Here is a 21,908-nt window from a genome sequence, read left to right as displayed (position 1 = left end):
TCAACACTGAAAAGGGTCTGAAAATCTTCGCCCTGCAAGGAGCTCTACAAAAGGTCTGTTTTCAGTTTGTGGATGACAGGCCAAAATGCATACAGAAAAGTTAATTGAAATAATACCTGTATACATGCACATTAAAACTGTACAGCTCTCCATGATGTAGTAGATGTCGCAGTCTCTTTTACAGTTTGCGTCATGCACAAGATGAGGCTGCTATGTTTAACCCTCATCCTACCAACATATTTACATACAAAGACTAGCAAAGAATAAACAACTATAAAAAATAAAATATAAAACAAAAACAAAATATTAACAGTTATATAAAAAGATTATTATTATTTTAGTAAAGCTGCAGTTAATTTAGATATTGTGTAAAACCTATGCTTTTCTTCAATACAGCTTTTATCTCAATTACAATCCACATTAGTACTTAAAAGCTTATTTACCACCCTTTGATTCTGGCATTATTTAGTTTTCAGTAAAATAAAGTAAACATTTAAATGTTATATTTACATGGTGAAACCAACCAGGGTCATTTTGACCCCTTAAAATAAGTTAAATAAACCCACAGTCATTCTGATACCTGTTTGTCAATACAAAAGTAGATAGGGACATTGGTTTCTGTGCGACACCCTGTCAAAAGACCCGTTTCCACTGAAGAAGTTCCTGGTACTATTTGGGGAGCAGGAACTACTACAGGAACGTCCTCTCGCTCAGCCCTCTCAACCGCCGTGTCTCCACTGAGAGAGCGGAGTACGAGGAAGGTTCCTGTAAAGTTATGGGCTCTGGATGTGACGTAATCGTTGCGCGACCATTTACTGGGGCGTTGTAGGGACGCTGTTAGCTCTTAGTGGTGTCTGTAATAACTCACTAAATGGCGCGTGGAAAAAAATATTTTTTCCAGCAGATGTCTTAGTTACAACATGATCGAGCTAACTGGAGTAGTTTCATGTCGTATCCGACAACGCGAGGCTTTTAACAGATGACGTCCTGATGTTAGCTTTGCTGCTGCTGTTAGCTGTCCCTGTCAGCTGATGCTTTCTAGACATCGTGATTTCCCAAAACTGAATAAATACCACACATAGCAACACAAAACTGCTTTGCTAGCTCAATCATGTTGTAACTAAGATATCCGCTGGAAAAAATATTTTTTTCACGGGCCATTTAGTGAGTTTTTTTACATGGCGGAAGCTATATGAACGAGCTAACCCTCGTCTACTTAGTTTTTAAAATGCCAGCTATTTTGTTGCTTTCTGTTGACATCACATCCCGCCTTGAGTATATCCAATCAGCACCAAGTAAATCCCAAGCCCCAGCCAGGAGTCTTTCAGGGCCGTTCTGAGTACCTACTCCGAGGCAGGGACTTGTTTAGCCCCTGTAAAAGTTCCGGAACTCTGTCCTTCGGGGGTGGTTCCTGCGGTGGAGACACGCATCAATGGCCCCGGCCCCGTAAAATTACCCCAAAGTTCCTGCGGTCGAAACATGCCTAAAATAAAGTTTGAATAAATGTAGTTCAAATTTAGATTTTTCAATTTTTACGTAATGTAAAATGAATCGCGTTTCCATAGTACAGGGATGTCCAAACTTTTTGAAGACGGACCAGATAAAACAATGTGAAAATACCCGGGGGCCAACTGATTCTCGCATCAAATGGGTTTAAAAAAAAAAAAAAAGTGAGACAACTGCAACCATTTTTATCTTTTAATGAACTATTACTACGTGATGCCTGTCTACAAACTGTATGATAGTCCTATCATTGTGAGGTGAAGGGTAAAAATGTGAAGTGATCTTGCTTGATTAACAATTATTGTGTAAAGGGCCACATATGGTGTATTTTGAAAGTCATTGAAAGTCAAGCCGAGGGCCGATTGCCACAAATGGCCCCCGGGCCGGGACTTTGGACATGCCTGCCATAGTACGATGAACACCACATGCTGCAGACAGCTATAGCTCATGCTGTGCTTGGGACATACTGGCATGTGACAGGAGGAGCAAACATTTGCGACCTTCCTGTAGAGTAGATTAGATTTTTTTCCCACTGAGTATTGGACGTCCACAGCAGCAGGTGGAAAGTTCATTGAATTGATTAATTCAATTTGATAGTCATAAATTAATATATTATGAAATTATCTAATTTACTTCTGGCAACATCATCTTAGTGAAGAGCGATATTTAGAGTCACTGACAGAGCTCATGAGGAGTTCTGTCTGCTGCCTTCAAAATGACAGATCTGAACTGATTGATAAGAGTCCACGCCCACCCCCGATAGTGTGTGATACTTTATATTAGGACCTGCTTTTTATTTTATCCAACCCATAGTTAACCAGGTAAGTCCCGTTGAGATCAACAATATCTTTTACAAGGGAGACCTGGCCAAGAACGCAACACACAAAAAGTTACAGCCAAACAACCACAATAAAAAACATAAAAGATATCCAGTAACATGTAGAAATATTGGAGCACTGAGGCACAATAACAAGACTCAACTGACTCATTCATCCTTGTACTCATGAGATCTTTAAAATCAGGGAGAAGGACCAATTCCATATGGCAAGCATGAGCTCAATAAACCATTCCATCTTTTAAAACTGCGTAGGCAGAATTGGGGGCCTTCGACAGGGGCCCCCCAGGACCCCAATACATTGGTACTTTTAAAAACAGACACAAGGACAGTGACATAAAGTCATTAGGAACAAACTGATTAACATGTCATGAAGAGTTGGAATACTAGAATAAAGCACTTGTGATATGACAAAAACATCTGTCTGTGGGGACTGTGGGTACCCCTGTCAGTATAGATGAGGGTTATATAAGTCAGTTTGTTACAGTGAAGCTATGCTACCTGGTGTTTCCTGCCTTTTTCTCTTGTTTCAACCAGCATCTGGATAAATAGAAGAAAGGCATTTAAACTGACTTTGGCCAAGAGTAAAAACCTTAAAATGTAACCTGAATGAAAAGCTATGTTTCTGTTGTAGCAGTGACACCCAGCATTACTGCTGGACATGGTCAGAAGTTTGCTCTGTTGCACCTGTAACAACACCCAACAGTGAGGTCACGGAGTGCTGCCACATCTTATAGTACACCTCTGCATCACTGCAGAAAGGTGAGAAGGTAAAACACAGGTCAGCAAAAACAAGAGTTTGAGCAGCTCCTTTACTTGCTTTCACCCAATTGATCCTTTGCTAAGTCCTGCCCCCGCACGCAGACTGGCCAATCATAACGTAGCATCGGGCCGGCTCAAACTAGGGTCAAAGCAAAGCATAGCTAATGCAGTCGTTTCAGATTTCCTTCATTTTCAGGCTGGTTTTGTGGATTTGGAGCTAAATGTTGTGCCTGGGCCACGTCGTGTATTAATGATACGCGTTACCTGGAGAGCTTGGAAAAAGATATACGTTTCTTTGCTGATATTCAACCAGCTGTGTGTCATCACAGAGTGCGCAGATGAACATTGTTTGACTTCCTCCGGAGATCCCTGCTCGTCCGGCACCAGAGTTCCAGGTGCTGGCAGCAGCATGGGGGCAAAGCCAAACACAGTTCATTTGCACACACCACAATGCCACACAGCTGGTTAAAATATCGGCAAAGTTTCCCTTTATATTCGCTGTCTTCTGTGGCAATCAGCATTGATGGGGTGGTTCACTATGACCCCATACAGATAGCAGCTCCTGTATGCATCCAGTAGCTCCTTAAGTACAGCCCTGTGCAGTGTAACTACATCCTGTAATAAGCACACCCGTATATGCTAACTACACCTAGTCTGAGACTCTCTCTTGACAGCTGGGTATGCGACCTGTGCTCCAGACTCAACTGACCACACTCACATTATACTTAGGTGTGGTCAGGTGTGCAACAATGTCCCCATACAACATTTAGTGTGGAGTTGCTCTTTTTGAACTGTGTGTTCGGGCTCCACACACCGATCCTCACAAACACCGTCAAGCTGCTCAGTTTAAGTCTTACCGAGAGAGACAGCTCTTAAGAGTTTGAAACTGCAGAGGAGCCTGACAGACCTGATATTCTGTGATCGGCAGGATGAGCCAGCCAGCTGGGAACAGAGCCTAAAATATTCTATAGGTGACTGAGGAGCCAGTGTTGAAGACGAGCTCAGCTGAAGCTCTCACTTTAGTTTTATGGTCATGGTAAAGATTTTCATTTGCCCACACACAGAGGAAGCTGTCCTGGTCCATATAGGGATAAAGTCTTAAACAGAGGAGAGTGTCTCATTATGAGAAGTAGTGAAGAGTAAAAGACAGCTCGTAAAATTGTCATGTCTCACCTCCTGACAATAAGCTGTTAAATGAGTTTTCTCTGTCAAAGCCGTATTGTAGTATTGTTAGAAAATGCCTTTAGGCACTGCCAAATACATTCTGTGATTTTTTGCAGTTATTTTGTCAAATTCACCCAGCAGCTATTCCACCTTAACAAGAACCAGGGCGTGTGTTGACACTGATTGTGTTACAGCAATACCTGCTCACCTTGTATTAAAATGCAGGAGGATTCGACAAACAGCTGCTCGTGTTTTATTTTACAGTGTAGGCGAGGATTTCAATTAAAATGCATCTAATTGCATGTGCATAGCAGTGCCGGAAAATCAAAGGACTGAAAAAGAAAGTGTGTGGGAGACAGTTAAAAATTTCCTATAGAGGAGTTTAAAAGCTTTGCTCCTGTAGCGATGCTCCAGGATTGTTAAAAAATAAAAATACAACATAAGAGAAGAGGGAAGTCAAACAGTGGCATTCATTCTCCTTCTGCTGCTGCAACTGCTGGGTTATGTTTCATAAATGTTTTTTACATTTTTCATTTTAATCAAGTTGTTCAGGTGCTTTTTTTAATCTTTAAGCTGCCAGCACAGTCTCTGTTAAACCATCCATATGTCAGCATGAGCAAAATAGAAACTGTTTTTCTAATACGGCATATCCTTAAAGCCACCAGATGTAATGATGCTCATTTGTGTCCGTTTCCTGTCTCAGAAAAAAGTACCACATTAGTCCACTGCTGGAAAGATGGTCTTTTCAGAAAGCATGTCTGTCTAGACAGTAGATAGACACACATACTTTTGAAACTGGTGGTACGGTACATGACCCTCGCACCAAAGAAAAACGAAAAACAGGAAAATAGCTGTGGCAATGCCTTTACTCAAGAGGTAAAAAAAAAACCCCACCTAACAGAGTGCACTGCACCACACCAGACCAACAAACACTCATGCTGGTGGGTGATGTAATGGGAGCTTGTCTGTTTTGACACAGGAAACAATATGGTGGCAGGCTGGTCAGTGACATCCCCAAGGGGGGACCAAGGGTGGCCATGCCCCCCCGATACAATTGCCAGCTGACAGTGGGCGAGAGGCGGGTTACAGCCTGGACAGGTCATCAGACTATCACAGGGCTGACACATAGAGACAGACAACCATTCACACTCACATTCACACCTACGGACAATTTAGAGTCACCAATTAACCTGCATGTCTTTGGACTGTGGGAGGAAGCCGGAGTACCCGGAGAAAACCCACGCTGACACAGGGGAGAACATGCAAACTCCACACAGAAGGACTCCCCTACCGTGGGTTCGAACCCCCACTCCAGATTTGAACTCAGGAACCCTCTTACTGTGAGGCGACCATGCTAACCACTGCAACACCTTGCCGCCTGGCTGACATTACTGTCTTAAAGAAACTGTGGCATGTTCATTTTTAAAGCTAGTGAAGCTAGTGGTATCTTATGACACTAGACAACCTCAGGCATCTATTAGCACCATGTCATGGTAATGGTAGCTTGTAGGAATGAGGGATAAAAAATACAAGAGGCTAAATGGTGGCTGGTAACACACAATCTCAAATTACAGCCAAACAGTGCACTAAAATATGTTTCCGAAAACATTTTAGGTGAGAAATAGTAACGCAGTAACAGCATCTTGGTTTATATTTGATCAGCGCTGCCTACGTTTACCATTTGATCTCAGTTTTTTTTAACCCCTTTTTTTTTTCACATTACAGGAAACAGTATGGCGCCCACTTCCTGTCCACAGATTCATGTATTACAGGCAAACAGTGCACTAAAATATGCTCAGAAAACATTTTAGGTAAGAAATAGTAACACAGTAACATAATCTTGGCTCATGTTTTATCAGCGCTGCCTACATTTACCATTTGATGTCAGTTTTTTTAACCCTTTGTTCTTCACAATACAGGAAACAGTATGGCCCTCACTTCCTGTCCACAAATTCTCGTATTACAGCCAAACAAAGCACTAAAATATGTTTCCGAAAACATTTTAGGTGAGAAAAAGTAACAATCACAGAATCTTGGTTTATATTTGATCAGCACTGTCTAGGTTTATCATTTGATCTGAGTTTTAGAGAAAGAGGGATACTCTTTGTGTCTGTGGTGGCGCACACATGAAAATATGGAAGTACAATCTGTAGTTTGAGCAACAGCCCAAGAGCCAGCGAAAATTTGAGTGACGAGATGAGCAGGTGGATCTGGGCGCTGCCAAGATGGAGGGAAGTTTACCACAGTTCACTTACACATACTACCCACATTGTTGTGATAGAAATCTGCTTGGAAATATCAAAGAGTTCTTTTAAGCAATAGTGAAATAATGTTTTCTCAGACTGAACTATTGTTTGTGTAAACACTTTTGTCTCCATTCTTGTAGTTTTTATTGGCTCTATTCACCGGAAAGAGATATGTGTAGGCAAATGCGGTGCGTTATTGAGAATACATTACATGCAGCTCTCTATGTCTCCTCGACTCCATTTAATTAGAAAGAAAATCACAGAGTGTTATTGCCTCCCTTTGTTCAAGTTTGATTTTCTCTGAGTTATGATAAATGTTGTTTTGAGTGAGTCAATACCTCCGCTGTGAGCCAGATCAGCTTGTTCTAGTTGAGATGTTTTGGGGGGAAGAAAAAGATTTTCTCTCAGCTTTTATCTATACTGTCTTCTATGTTCTTAGGCAGACAGGTGTAATTGATTGAGAGCTCGGTGTGCTAGACTGAAACTGCATGTACAGTCCTCTAAATACTACTTTAAAAGTTTTGGTTGCATCATGCTGAAATGACACCGCTGTCTAGACCGAGCAACATCATTTTAGCACTATGTCTGCAGCATAAAGCCTGTGTAGAGTCGTTGTTGTGCAGCTTCCAGTAAGCCACACATAACTATTTTTGTCTTCTGTTGAATATCTGATATTTTTTTCCACTGGCAAAGAAAATGTCATGTGGAACGTGGAGGCCGTGGGTCCCGGCCCATTTCAGCCAGTATCAGCCAGTTAACACCTTAGTCGGACTTAAAGGTCACCTCCCTTACAAATCTCCTCATACATATTCATCCCTGCTCCTCTTCGAGACTTTGCCGAGCGAGAGCTTAAGCGTTTCTTTTATCCCCTCATTCCGCCCCCTTAACTGGAGGAAACCAGCCTCTAGTTCACATCCTCCTTCTTCTGGGCTCTCGTCTCAGCTCCTTCGCCAGCCAGCTCCTCGGAGGAGGCTGAGTTAGCACCCTTGGATCGTAAAGCGCATGTTTGGCCTTCAGGAAGAGTGGAGTGAGGAAGACGGAGCTGAAAGTGGGCTGCCGAGCTCGCTGGCAAAGCGATCTACTCTTTCTCTCTTCTCTCTGCCCTCCACATTACTTTAGCACCGGCAAACTATCCCCTAATTAGCAACTAATCTATTATGGATGAACCTCTAATGCATCTGTAGAAATAACTACACGGCCGTGCCTGCGTGGGTTTCTGTGCAGATACTCAATCATGCTGCATCAACCATGCGTACACTTGGTGGTCGCGCGGGCTACGTGTGCACGCCCGCATCCAGTGCACGTGTGCGTTATCATGTTTGCACGCATGTGGTTCCAAGCTGTTGGATATCGCCGTCAGCGTCAGTATCTGGTGCTGCCCGGCTCATTAAAAGCACCCTGCACTCAAACCACAGGCAAGAACAGAACAGTAGTGGATAATCTCATGAAAAATGTAGGGGAGCAGCAGCCTTATCTCTCGGGCCCTGTGCTGGGGTGGTTTGTGTGCTGCTCCAGCCCTTTGATGTAGTCCATTGATCTCCCCTTGCTGACATGTTCTCCGGGCCCGTGGCTGCACCAGCCAGAGGGGTGATTAGCCTTATTAGTGTAATGGAGGGGAGTAAAGGGCTTTAGAGGTGGAAAGGATGGAGGAGAGAGCGGAGGAGGAGGAGAAGAGGGGAAGGAGGGATGTTTGGCCATTGCAGAAGATGATGATCAAGCTCTAGCCCGTAAGTTTCTCTTCCTGTAATCAACGCAAAGGGAGCGAGAGAGGAAGGGAGGAGGCCAGCTGCAGCAATGCGAGCCGCTTTGTGACTGGGCTGGGTTAAAGTGCAGCACTGCAGTCCTTTGTTGTACCGCATGCTTCGCTGCCGTGATTTATCTTCTGTCTCCGAGGATGAGCGCTCCTGTAGAATGCAGAATTGGTTTTGACTTTCAAGGTGGGGTCGAAGGGATTTGGCCACATTTATGCTGAAAACTATGATAAACGCCGGAGCACTGTGGGTTTTGGCTTAGCTGCCAGCTGGTGCTTCTGAGAGCAGCGTGCCACAGCAGACATCATTTAATATGAAGAGATGGGTCAGCAGCAGGAAACCAAATGACTGACAGCAGAAACTCCACGGGGGGTTTAATACTGGACCTGCGGTGGCGTCAGTGTTACGTTGGCAGTTCTGTTGAGACATGTGGAGAGAAATAAACATCACAAAGTGCTCTGTATTGCTGCATGACACACACAGTATCACATATTACAGAGATAAGCTGTTAACTGCCAATTTAGAGAGATTATTTCAGATAAGCGACTCTCACTGTGTGCTCCTCTCTCTCAAGCAAGAGCTCAGATTGAACCATATCATTTCCTCTGGGCCATGACAAGGCTGACCACTCCTTCCCTATGACTTTCCCATCATTCACTGCACAAGTACGTGGACAATGAATGTGATTTACTGCCATGCATTACACTGGCAATCCAGCCAGAGTAGCTGGTCTTAGTGAATTACATTAAAGCGCTTTGGTTACAGTGAGGAAAGCTGAGCGGTTCAATATCCCTGCTTTACAGGCGCTGCACTATCACACACAGACGCTTCACCAGCCGCTGTGAAACCACACATCTGCCTCGCAGTGGAGAAGGTGGCTCGAGAGAGAAGGTCATGGTGTGAGGAGGGAGCAGAGGCTTTAAGGGAAGGGGAGGGGTTGTGTGCGGTCGCAGTCTGGAGGGAATGGGGGGAGGGGGGTGCCGAAGTTTGACAGACAACCGACAAGAAGTCATATCGTCCTTTCCTCTGCTGTCATGTCCCTCTTCCTCCACCGCCATGTTTTTTGGCAGCTGCTCGGGGCTTTTGTGTGCGTGACGTGTCCTACGAGCGGACATGGCCGTGCCACGGTGCCAAGGGGGGTAAGAGGGGGCATCGGGCAGCAGAGGGACAGAGCTCATGTCTGTAAGAGTAAAGCAGCCTGTCGCTCACACCTTCAGCATTCTCACCGAAGTCAGCCTTGGGCTTGATCGACCTCACAGTGCAGATTGGCACGAGCTCTCTGTCCAAACATTTGACTCGTTGCACTAGTGTGAAAAAGCCATCACTACTGGTAACATCAAAACCTGGCATCGCTTATATTATGTGTTGCAGGTGAAACAGTTTCTGGGCTTTGTTTTATTATGATAATGTGAATATTTTTTCTGCCTTTTCTGCAACACCAGACTTGTTGAGAATAAAAAACACTCTTAGATTAATGTAGAACAGACAGATTTATGCACATTTAAAGGCATCCTGTGGAGTTTTTGACCATTAATGGAGCAATGTATTGACCACAGAAAGAGCCTGATGGACATAGCCACTGTGATGGTTTGTTGACTCCTGCTTTGAAGCCTTGATTTTGACATTTCAGCTGTCACCATCTTGGCTTTTTGGATCCAGAAGTGACCATATTTAAGTGAGGGGTGAATATGTCGGATGTTATACACAGTCAGCCTGTCACTCAAAGTGGGCACATCCTTCAATATGCCCAACTTTAAGCCTTAAATAAAAAGGAAAAAACGTGAGTTACAAAAAAATTCACCCCCGTACAGTTGTTAGGAAGGGAGAAATTAGCTATAGACGCCAAAACATTTTCTTGTACCAGGCTGTAAACATGTTTTTTTCTGCTGTAGAGTTGGTCGTTTTAACATGGGGGTCGATGGGGATTGACTCGCCCCTGGAGCCAGCCTCAAGTGGCCATTCGAGGTACTGCGGTTTTTGAAACTAAAATGTTGGCTTTGTTTTTCAGCCATGGAGGGTTCAGTTTTTATTGACAAGCATGTCCTCGCTTTGTTTGTGTATCTTGTGCTGTACTAGATGCATTCAGGCCATTGTTGGTCATGCGGGGGTTATGCTGCTGTTATTATTAGTCATACTTCTACTATTATTATACACATTATTGTCACATACTCTCTGTCTCAATTTCTGTCTCTGTCTCTCTCTCTCTGTCTCATTGTGTCATACGGATTACTGTTAATTTATCATGTTGATCTGTTCTTTCTGTACGACATCTATTGCACATCTGTCCATCCTGGAAGAGGGATCCCTCCTCAGTTGCTCTTCCTGAGGTTTCTACCATTTTCCCCCCGTTAAAGGGGTTTTTTTTGGGTAGTTTTTCCTTATCCACTGTGAGGGTCCTAAGGACAGAGGGATGTCGTATGCTGTAAAGCCCTGTGAGGCAAATTGTGATTTGTGATATTGGGCTTTAGAAATAAATTTGAATTGAACTGAATTGAATGAATTGCAATATTTTCCACAAGTGAATACACCGTTCAGCTGGGTAAAAAATAGTAGCCAGCTATTTAGTTGAATGAACCCAAACGGACCTGATAATTAGCACAGATACAAACACTGAATGAAGCAGTTTCATCTTAATAATTTGTGTTTCCTCAACACTACTGTGAAGGCCACAATCTTTGATCACAAACATGTGAACGCATGTGCGTGCATGGACATAGATGTATGGACGGCTCCATGTCATTGTTCTGACATCCCATTGGTCCGGCAGCCCATTGGTCCGACGTCCCGTTGTTCCGATATGTGATTATACTAGGCTATACTGTATTTGTGTACCATAGAGGATCAGCAGACGCAACAAAAGTAGGCTACTGGTCGAGATACAAGTGCCATAGAGAGAAGAGAGTGAAACACCATAACCTCCTGTTATTAACTCTGGGGTCGGGGTTGTGTGGGGAGATCTCTGCGGTGCTGAATGGCTCCCGGCGGGCATATTTCTGCCTTGATGGTGCACCGCGACCGGCTCTGGGTCAGCTGGGAAAGGCTTGAGGCAAAGCAGGCTCACGGCTTATGTGTTTGTCACTTTCTTTTTAATTTTAACCCACACCATGATCTTTTCCTGACCCTAACCAAGTGATTTTTGTGCCTAAACCTAACCAGACCTTAACCACAGGGCAACATGATGATTTCGGAACAACAGGACTTCGGAACAATGGGTTTAATATGGTCAGAACAATGGGATGTCCCAGGCCCCGTGTGGACATGTATGCATGCACACAAGCACACACAGACCTCATACTTAAATAAGGTAGTCATTGTTAATTGTTTTTTTTTTTTTGTCTCTACTCTTATTGTCATTTCCTCTTTGACTTAGACTTTGCCCGTATTTTACTGTATATGTTTTACTGTGTATGTCAGTAATCTTACACTGACTGTTTTAATTCTAAAAGCCTAACCAGGGACAGGGGTTGCAAATTAGTCATGGCTAGACACCTGTATGCACTGCATCTACTTTGTATTTTACATACACAGCAGTGTCTTATGCATTTGTCCTTGTCAAATAAACAAGTAAATAAATAAATTTAAAAAGTCTTCGGTAGCCAGACGTCAAGATAAGCTGCAAATTAAGCTGCTGCTACCCCTAGCTCAGCTTCTGTGCCCACCTTGTGTGTAGGTTAGGATTCCTTCTTTTGGTGCTCTTTGATTGACATGGAGGTCAGTATGGTTTATTTTTTGATCATTTAAGATCCAGATGTCCAATGACTAAAATCCTTTGTCCAAGTATCAGATATAAAAACGGCCAAGATCTATAAAGTGACAATGATGTCTCACCGTCAGTAAGAAGTAAGTCAGCTGTCCGGCTATCTTGCTGATGGCTGGCACTTATAGAAAACTATGCTATAAAATAATAACATTTTTAATCTTATTTATCTACTTGTACCTAAACTACAGTAAACACAGCAAACTACAGCCTCCTGGTATTTCTAATTCGATTTCACCACATCAAAGAGAATCAGCATTAAATGCCGCATTGAGCTGTTTGGCCATTTTCAAAGCTCTCAGGTCAATAACGGCTCTAGTCAGAGGCATTTCTTTTTCAGTCACATACTCACACATTCCTCTGTCTAGGTCTTGGAGCCGGTCTGTTTTGGGACCAGGGAAAGATTTTGTTTTTCAGACTGACTTCAGTCTTCTTTTTTTTTCAACTCACCATCTTCTAACGTGACATTTTGTGACACCAATATTTTCGGCTCCTTGACAGAGGACTCTGTAATGATCCATTTCTGTGGTGGAGAAGTTGGGAGGCGCTTTCAACTCTTTCGGCTCATTAGAAAAACACATTTCACGAACCAGCAGATTGCTCTGGTGCTCCTTTAAACGCACTTAGACGGACAGTTTGAACAGTAATTCTACAAATGTTTTTTTTTTTTAGCCCCTTTCTGTAACACAAGAGACAGAACACACGGCATTCAAAGAGAGCATCTTTTGTCATTAAATGCAATGTGAGCGCCAGCGTAGTCTCTAGAAAAGAACACACACTCTGGCCAGTGCATTATGATAAACCATTTTCTAACTGCTTTATATGCTCGTGTTCAAAGCCTCTTTTTTCTCTCTGTCAGTTTCTGTGTCTGCCTTGTTCTCACAGCCACACATTCACAGATGATGACACAGTGTGAGAATAAACAAGTCTTCTTCTTTCAGTTGTTTTCACTCTTTCGCTCTGCCCAGTCATGCCCCCACTAACACACACACACACACCACGCACACACACATCTTGTCACCCATGTTGCTTTATCACCAATAGACCGTGAAGAGAGACCTTTTTTTTTAATGAACACAGTAAACACTAACAGGACGACAATCTGTCTCTGCCGGGAACCTTTTCTTTTTCCAGCAGGCTGTCAACCCCGTGCTGCATCACACCTCAATAATCTCAGGTCAATTGCTTTGACCACAGCACCTGCTGGCTGCAAGATTGCCCGCTATCATTTTAATGGATCGCCACTCTAGATACACTTTAATTACCCCTCACTCCTGACACGTTGCACAGAATGCCAGTCTCTTTAAATAGTTAAAGTGCAAGATAAGCAGGAAGTTGAAAAAGAAGCCCCCGTTCTTCCACTTCCTCTTTAAATCTGCATCTGACCGATAGCGGGGGGAGTAAATATTTGCTAAACCATGACATCTTGTTTCTTCTCCCGCAGCAGTTTTCTCAGGGTGGCCGGACTTTTGCTGTGACAAGATGACAAGCTGTGTCATGGCCCTGTAGCAGGCCGTGATTTACGCACACACACGCTCACGAGGCCACATGTTAGAAACGCGCACACACTAACTGCATACATAGAAGCACTTGTGGTAAAAATGTTCAAGCTAAACACACACAGACCCCTCAGGCCCCGAGCTGTACACCAGCATCACGTAAAAGCTTCCAATACCACACACCCGCAAGTGTCAGTGACACACATCGTGCACCGTGGCAACCCCATCTGTCTGGCAGGATCAGCGCCACAGTGGGCGAAACACGGGTGATCCTTTTGCTCTGAACTGTGGTCCATTCCTCCTCCTACTCCCCTCTTGTCACCGCTGCACAAGCGCTGGGAGACGCTTCGATCTGACAAAGACTCCACTCAGGGACATTGACTCATTTGGTTTTATTGTGCACTGGTCTATTTATTGTTGGAGCCACTGCGCGGTGACGTAAGCTCAAGCGCCAATAATCTGTTTTATTTATAAGCTCGACAGACACACAGCATATGTGATTCTAACATTACGTCCATTGTATTCAATATCTACTACTACCTCCCCCTTTAGTTTTATATTTATAACTAGGTTTACTGGATGTTTTTAATGCGGCGCCATCAATGCTAAGTCAACTGTAAAAAAAAGACAGAGATGTGGTTTATGAGACACGATGTGTAATGAATCCTGAAGCCATTTACATGCTGTCGGGTGGTGAACAGAACGGGCAGCGCTGAAGAGCTCTGAAGTGTCTCTGAGGAAATTTACTGTTATAACATCGAAGACAAAACACCGAAGGGGCAGGATGTCTTGATAACAGCAGATCATCACTCCACCCTGAACAATGCTACAGAGTCATCCAGCCGTACCCCGGCGACAGCATTATTTCCATGTCGTCTAGGAGTTTGCATGTCAGTGGCGGTGCTGGGTAATGACTGAATAATGCCAAAGTTGTGTTTTTGTGTGGAGAGGAAGAGTTGACATGAGGGAACAGTCTGTGTTGTGTTGATATGTGCTCATATCGTATTCTGCCTGTGCGAACGTCATCCGAGGCAGATCAGGAAGACTAATTCAAAGGGCTTATGCATGCTCAACAGCACTCTGCTTGGTTTTTAGCAGTTTATTTACACACTATATCTCTGTGCATGGAACTCCTCTTTTTCCTTTTTCAAACCGACCTTCAGAGTGGAAGTGGGGACTGTTTTTGACAAAATGGTCCTCTTAACCACTTTATTTTGCTTTCAGCATGTTTATTTTTTTTTTACAGGAATTAGGTTGAAAAGGGACATCTGGGTTGTAAATTTATACATTCTGAGTCTTTTATCTGGAGCAATGAGTGAGCTGGTAATGTCAAGTTGCGCAGGACCTCAAGGGCACTTATATGAAACACATTGTCCGTGGTGGAAGTCAAAATTGTGCCTGTATTTGTGAGCCAGTCCCTGCTGAATTTTTAACAGCAGCTACAACTTCACCAGTGCTGTAAGTAGAGTCAAACAGATTTCTTTAGTAAAATAAAATATGTGAAGAGCATACTGAGTAGCATTCTGCCTCTTCTGGCTCATTAACACAACATGCTGCCTCCTTAGTCGCTCTACAAGATGCAAATCACGCACTCCTCCACCTTGGTTGCCAGATCACAGCGCAGTGCTCGCTAAGCTTAAACAAGAAGACTCTGCATTACTCTTCATCTTAATCCTGTTCTGCAGTATTCACCAGTGGTTGAAAGCAAACCTCCAGATGACTTTCGTTTTGGACGTAGCATTGTCTGCTTGGAGCTTTGCCCGGCTGGGCTCCAGATTTTCAGAGTTGTGTCCCCCATCGCCATCCTTCCTTTTGTCTGCACACTGAAAAATGCTCAGTAAAATGAACAAGCTGTAATTAAAGGAGCTATGTTCGACATTCAGACTGTATCTATGATTTAGAGGTTGTCTGCACATGGCTCTCAATATGGAGGTGGCTAAGGCAGAGGCTAGCAGCTAACAGTGCTAACATGAATGGTGCTAACAACAGCAACAGTGGTGACACAGCTAGCGGTGTTAACCAGGAGGGAAATGGAGGGTGGGTGCAAAGCATGGGTGGATTACTGAAGAGGCCTGCTCGGCACAGGCCCAGGGGCCCAAAGTTTCAGGGGGGGCCCTTGCCTTCACCTAAAAAATGTCACTCACAGAGACACTTGTACCAACCTGAGAGAGACTTATAATGACCACAAAGATGCACAAAACGACCACAATGAGATGCAAAACAGCAGCACAGAGACACAGAAAGATTCACAAACTACAGAAAGGGGAACAATGACAGCACAGAGACACAATTGATCATAAAGAGACACAAAATGACTACAAAGAGATCCAAAGCAACTACAAAAAGACTCAAAATTACCTAAGAGACCCAAAACAACTACAGAGAGACACAAAACACAGAGAGATTCTTAATGACTACAAAGAGATGCAAAACAACTGCACAACGACACAAGAAGACTCACAAAGACTACGGAAAGGGGAACAACAACAAACAAACACAAATGACCCTGAGGAGACACAAAATGACTACAAAGAATAACAACATGACCACAAAGAGATGCAATCAACTATAAAGACACAAAATCACAGAGAGATGCTTGATGAACACAAAGAGATGCAAAACAGCTCCACAGAGACACAAGAAGACCCACAAAGACTACAGAAAGGGGAAAAATGACAACAAAGAGACACAAATGACCCCGAGGAGACACAAAAAGACTACAGCTAGAAGCGAAGCAACTCCAAAGAAACTCAAAAGGACTACAAAGAGACACAAAGAGACTACAAAGAATAACATCGTGACAACAAAGAGATGCAAAAAACTGCACAGAGACACAAAAAGACTCAGACTACAGAAAGGGGAAAAATGACAACAAAGAGACACAAATGACCCTGAGGAGACACAAAATGACTACAGCGAGATGTGAAGCAACTACAAACAGACTCAAAAGGACTACAAAGAGACACAGAACCACAGAGAGATGTGTAGTCACTACAAAGGGGCGCAAAGCCACAACAAAGAGAAGTGAAACATACATTAAGTCTGTGTTTCTTGCTTCTGTGCAGGAAAAGTGATGGGGCCTTATGCATGTCTGTGCCCAGGGGCCCATTGTCTCATAATCTGCCCCCTGCGCTACGCTTACACAACAATGCCTTCCCTATATCAGTGGTAACTTCAGTGTGAGTGCAGTGCAGAGTGCCAGTGATTAGGTAGCCAGCTGGATACAACCACTAGACTCACATGCCCTAACCCTAACCCAAACGAACATATGGCTCAGGACGCCACTACTCCACAATATCTTCAGCAAATAGTTGTTTGCTGCTATATTAATGTTCTGCTATATTAATGTTCTTCTCACATAGGGCTCCTTTAAAAGTCGAGATTTAGTTTAATTAGTCATATCAAAAGTGTTTCTGCATCCCACGCTCCAGTAATACCAATAAGAAGGCTGCATTAGAGGCTCAAATCTTTTCTTCATAACTATGTAACCTTGAATGTTTTAGGCCTGCGAAGCCTTCACAATGAGCGTGATAGATTCTGAAGGTGTGAATTGGAACTTTTAAAGCGATGCTACGCAGGGTGTGATAAATGAGCCTGTATGACATGCAACACCCCAGGGACAATCAGGTCCTTAATTGCGGAGAGGGAGAGCTGTGCTCGCATGCAAAAACCAGAGTGGTGTTGATTGCACAATACACCGCATGCCATCATGTGACACAGAGATCATTATCTTAGCGCATTTTAATTAATTATAAGCAGCTAAATTCATTATGGTCCTGCTTAAGGTGGCTAAATAACCCAAATAACCCCCCAAAATCCTGAGTGTAATCCCTTCCTGAGTTGTATGCACTTCTCTGTGACCCTTGTTGACTTTCTAATTCGTTGTGTAGTGATTCTCTCCACTTGTCATTTCCCTTGAAATTGAAAGAAGCTGTTCTAAAGCTCTGCTGGACGGACAGAAAGAGAAAACAGTGGAGGGGGAGGGGTTGTGGCCGGAGAGTGCCCTGGCATGGGAGGACGGTGATTTGGCAACATCGGCGTTGAGCTGCCTGCCTCTGATCCCCTCTCTCTAATTCTGTCTCCCCACGACAGAGAGCGCCCAGCCCCAGTCTCCCATCCATTATGCATGGATGAGCTTTATTGCATTATGTTTTTTTAGGCTAACACACTTAGCAAGCTTGTAGCATGCACAACCCTTCTCCACCAACTCGGTGAATAATTCAAGGCCAGGGCATTAGGCTTGGAATAGAGGAGCTTAATCAAAGGCTACAGCTTTCAGTGCGGCTCAGCGCCGCCCCATTGGCAGTTGTAACCTCGAGCTTGGCGCAACATAGATTTTTAATAGGAGGTTGAATTATCAGGCCAGGGGCGGACTTTGGAGGGCCATGTGAGCTTTGAGACACTCTTGAGATTGTAATTCAATTCAGAAATCTTACATTCAGCAAACAGTCAGGTTACCTTGTGCTGCACAAGCTGCTGCTGAAGCTACCGTAAGGCAATTCATCTCAGCTCCACCCTCTTTCTGTTTCAACTTTAATCCACAATTCTGATTCATGCTGTATTTTTTTTTTTTTTAAACATCATTTGCCTATAAGCACTCTGTGGGAATATTTGCCTACTATTGTGGATTTTTGAGTATTATTTAACATGGCTTCATTTCATCTCTTCTTTTCATACAGCTTCTGGGCCATGGAACATAGTTTCTGTAAGATGAAAAAACAAAATGTCAGCTTTTCAGGAATTTCGAAGAACTGCCTAGCTTTCAGATTACACAGCGTTGTTTTTTGATTCAGCAAGGGTTCATAAGAATGTTTCTACAAGCTCTCGGGACATGTAAAATCCCCTCACCTCCATGGAAAAACTTTGGGATTTAGTCAAAAAACACAGAAACACAAAACTGCATTTAAGACACATTTTCCAAAACAGCACAGGTATAAAAAAACCTACCTGTCTGTCATGTGTCTGACCTGATCTGGCCCATATATCTCTAAGGAGCACACACAGCTCACAGGCAGCAACACTTTGCCACACATTTACACACAGGGTCAAACTGGGAACAAAATTCGGTCCTGGCAATTTTCCTCTGAACCAGCCCCGTTGCTGCCGGCTAAAATGACTTTATTGCTTGCTGTAAGCGTCTATGAGGAGAACTGTATCCATAGCAGCGGTCTGTTATTCATAGCAGCGGTCTGCTATTCAGGAATAACAGACTGTGGAATGGATTTAAAACAGGATTTACAGCACAGATACACTCAGTTAAATCCCAATAACAGATATGTTCAAGCCACCTGAGTGGTACAGCAGCGACACTGGCAGTACTGCTGCCAACTGGCTAGGTCAGGGGTAGGCAACCTGCGGCTCTGGAGCTATATGCGACTCTTTAGCCCTCCTCGAGTAGCTCTCTGTGGCTTTGACATAAAAAAAAAAGAAAAATCACATGACTATGAATAATTGTTATTTTTTTACCACCTGTTGTAAGCCTAAAAAAATTCTGACATTCTCCAATTGTAAAAATGTCTATCTTATGCACTGAATTAAAAAGAAAAAAAAACCCAAAAAAACATTTCGTCAACTGAAATTTGCGTCATACGTCTATGGCCTGGCACCTTTTCCTCTAAATTTTGCCAAACCTCAACAGTGGTGGCTCGTCTTGAGCCTCCCTAGCTAGGTTAACAATGGGTTCCAAATCCATTGAAGTAAAAGTCTCAGAGGAAAATACAGAATTTAATAGTGGGTGGACAGATTTGTTTCCTTTCACTGCCAAATAATCATGAATAGCCAACTGCAGAGGAACCATTTTGTGGTAAAACATATTTTTGAATGCTCATTTAGATCTATTTTTAATATTGATAGGCTTATTTAGACTTAATACGCAGTGTTACCATATGGTTTAAATATTTTTTGTGGCTCCAGGCAGATGTTCTTTCTCTTTTGATAGTTAGGATTGTTGACCCCTGGGTTAGCTCCTTTCATTGTCATGACATAACCTAGCTTAGACTCACAATATCACCTGTAGAGAAGTTTTCATGTCACTCAGCAGCAGGCAACAACCTCCTCCTCTTGCCCCTGGTCTGTAACGTTACTCTGCTGCAGCATCAGGCTTGAGTACCTTTTCTTTTTTGTCTTTGACCTTCTCTTGTCTTTCTTTCTTTTTTAATGTTTTTGCCATTATTGAGGGGGATGACACGCAGCAAAGGGCCGCAGGTCAGAACCAAACCGGGGCTGCTGCAAAGAACCCAGTCCACACAGGGAGCACACTCTACTCAGCAAGCCAGAAGTTGCCCCATGTCTAAACTTTCTTGCGCCACCTTTTCATTTTGTAGTTCCTTTATCTAATTTGTATTTTCATTCTGCTTACTCGACGGATGTTCTCTCCCGAGTGAGCGTTGGTATTCCTCTGGTTTCCTCCCACAGTCCAAAGACATGCAGATTAGGTTATTGGTGACTCTAAATTGCAGGTAGGTGTGAATGTGAGCATAAATGGTTGCCTGTCCAGCCCCCCTGCAACCTTGTACCAGGATAAGCAGTTCCAGATAATGAATGAATGAATTCCGCTTACTCCACTCTTTATGTCTTCATTTAATTTATTTCCCACTTGACGTCTTGACATTACATGATGAAGCGATCCACTTAAAGCGGTGGTGGGAGGTGGTAACCACTACACCTGCCTTATAAGTGAGCTATTGACAGTTTTGGGACCACGTAACCCCTAATCAGATGCTGTTCCAGCATCAAGTGGGCCACAGCCTGCAGATCTTTCTGTCTTTTCTTTTTGCTTTTTTATCCCCCTGCCGTTTTTTCCCCCAGTATAATTCATATTTTTATTGATTGTGGTGAGGTTGGTACAGACAGTTCTACACATAAAATGAGACATTCAGTCTTGACAAACAGAAATAAAAATACAATACAAACAGGGTAATAGAGATCCATACAAGAGAGGGTACAGCTCCAGTCCTAGTCCGCCAAAAAACAATCAAAATAACAGTAATAGTGATATAATTTGAAAAAAAAGAAAAAAAAGAAGAAGAAATACAAAAAAAATAGGCAGGGCAAGACAAAACAAAAATCACACTTCCAGGTCCTCCAGACAATGCAAAATAATTCCAAAAATCCCCCCAGATTGATCCTTGAGTCCTTTATTTTGAAACCGAGTCCAATACCGAGTCCAATCCGATACTTTGCAAAGCATTAAGAAAGAAGAAAATAAGAATGCATCCAAGTTTTCCCATAAGGTTTGTTTTTTATTTAAATAGTATTCAAAAAGCTTACCGGTGGTTCAAACAAATTGTCTCTCCAGAGTTGCCGTAGGGCTGTAGTAGGCGAGGTTCCACTGTTAGGTGTGGCTGTGTTGCTCGGAATAAAGAGAGAAGTGGTGGCCGCTGAACCTGTTGTCTTGACTCCTGTCCGTTTATTGCTCATTAGCTGCACTCAGTTAGGCAAACCCAGGATGCTCGGTTACAATACATTGGAAAGCGGAGGCAACAATGATCAACATAGATGAAAAACTTGTCCAATTTTGTTGTGGCGTAATTCCTCTGATCTTTTATTAGTGATTCCGATTTTGTAAAAATAACGTGATCGGTGCTGATACCAGGACATCCCTAATTTCTTGGGTTTTGTTGACTTCCAGTACCTTAGAATTGTTCTAGCAGCTGTAATGACTCCAGCCATAACAACTGAGAACTCATCCCTTGACACATTATGCACTTGTGATCTGTCCCCCAACAAACAGTCTTACCTCGCCATTTATCCCCCACAGTGTTTTTTTTTGCCCAACATTGCCAGTGATGGCCTTGCAGCCCACAAGGTGGCCGGCCCATCAGGCATTTCCCAGAATCGCCTGCTGACCAGTTTACACAGCCACACAGCGGACCGGTCCTTCTGCTGCGGGGAAGTGAGCAGCTCAGCTGGTCAGACTGAAGTGAAGTTAAGGAGCAAATGGTTTTACTTAGTCACTTCCCCACCCAGATATGACCTCATGCCTTCATCCCACACCACGACTTTTGAAGCATGAGTAAGAATTTCTTCCTTTCTGTAAACAACCGTCCGTCTCCTCTCCCTTTTTCATGTCTTTTACTTTATATCAACCAGTGGTGTTGTGGAGGGTATAGGCACCTCTTTCTCTGGCTGCTCACAGTATACCCACTCAGTGGAATATATATGGAGAGTATACCCACTTCCTCCTTGATAAGTCATCTATCTCGTCATTCACCCACCGTTTCCCCACTGACTCCAACCATTTCTGAACTGAATCTATCCTCATGCCATGTCTTTCTTTGCCCTTTTGTATCTTATCCTCCAACCTTTTCCTCTGTCCCCCTACATCTCCATCTGTCTTTCTTGCCATCTTTCTCCTCACTGTATCGCCCGCTCTCCGTCGTCTTTTCTCCG

General features: G+C 43.4%; 1 protein-coding gene across 2 annotated transcripts in view; it reads left to right on the top strand.

Annotated features, from left to right (window-relative positions):
* LOC125904254 (membrane-associated guanylate kinase, WW and PDZ domain-containing protein 3) overlaps positions 1-21,908 on the top strand; it is a 233,098-nt gene that overhangs the window by 99,500 nt on the left and 111,690 nt on the right. The gene's annotated exons all lie outside the window — the stretch shown is intronic.

The sequence above is a fragment of the Epinephelus fuscoguttatus genome, linkage group LG1 (assembly GCF_011397635.1).
Source record: "Epinephelus fuscoguttatus linkage group LG1, E.fuscoguttatus.final_Chr_v1".
Lineage (NCBI taxonomy): Eukaryota > Metazoa > Chordata > Actinopteri > Perciformes > Serranidae > Epinephelus > Epinephelus fuscoguttatus.
The sequence above is the reverse complement of the archived record's forward strand: the minus strand, read 5'-3'. Positions and strand labels throughout refer to the sequence as shown.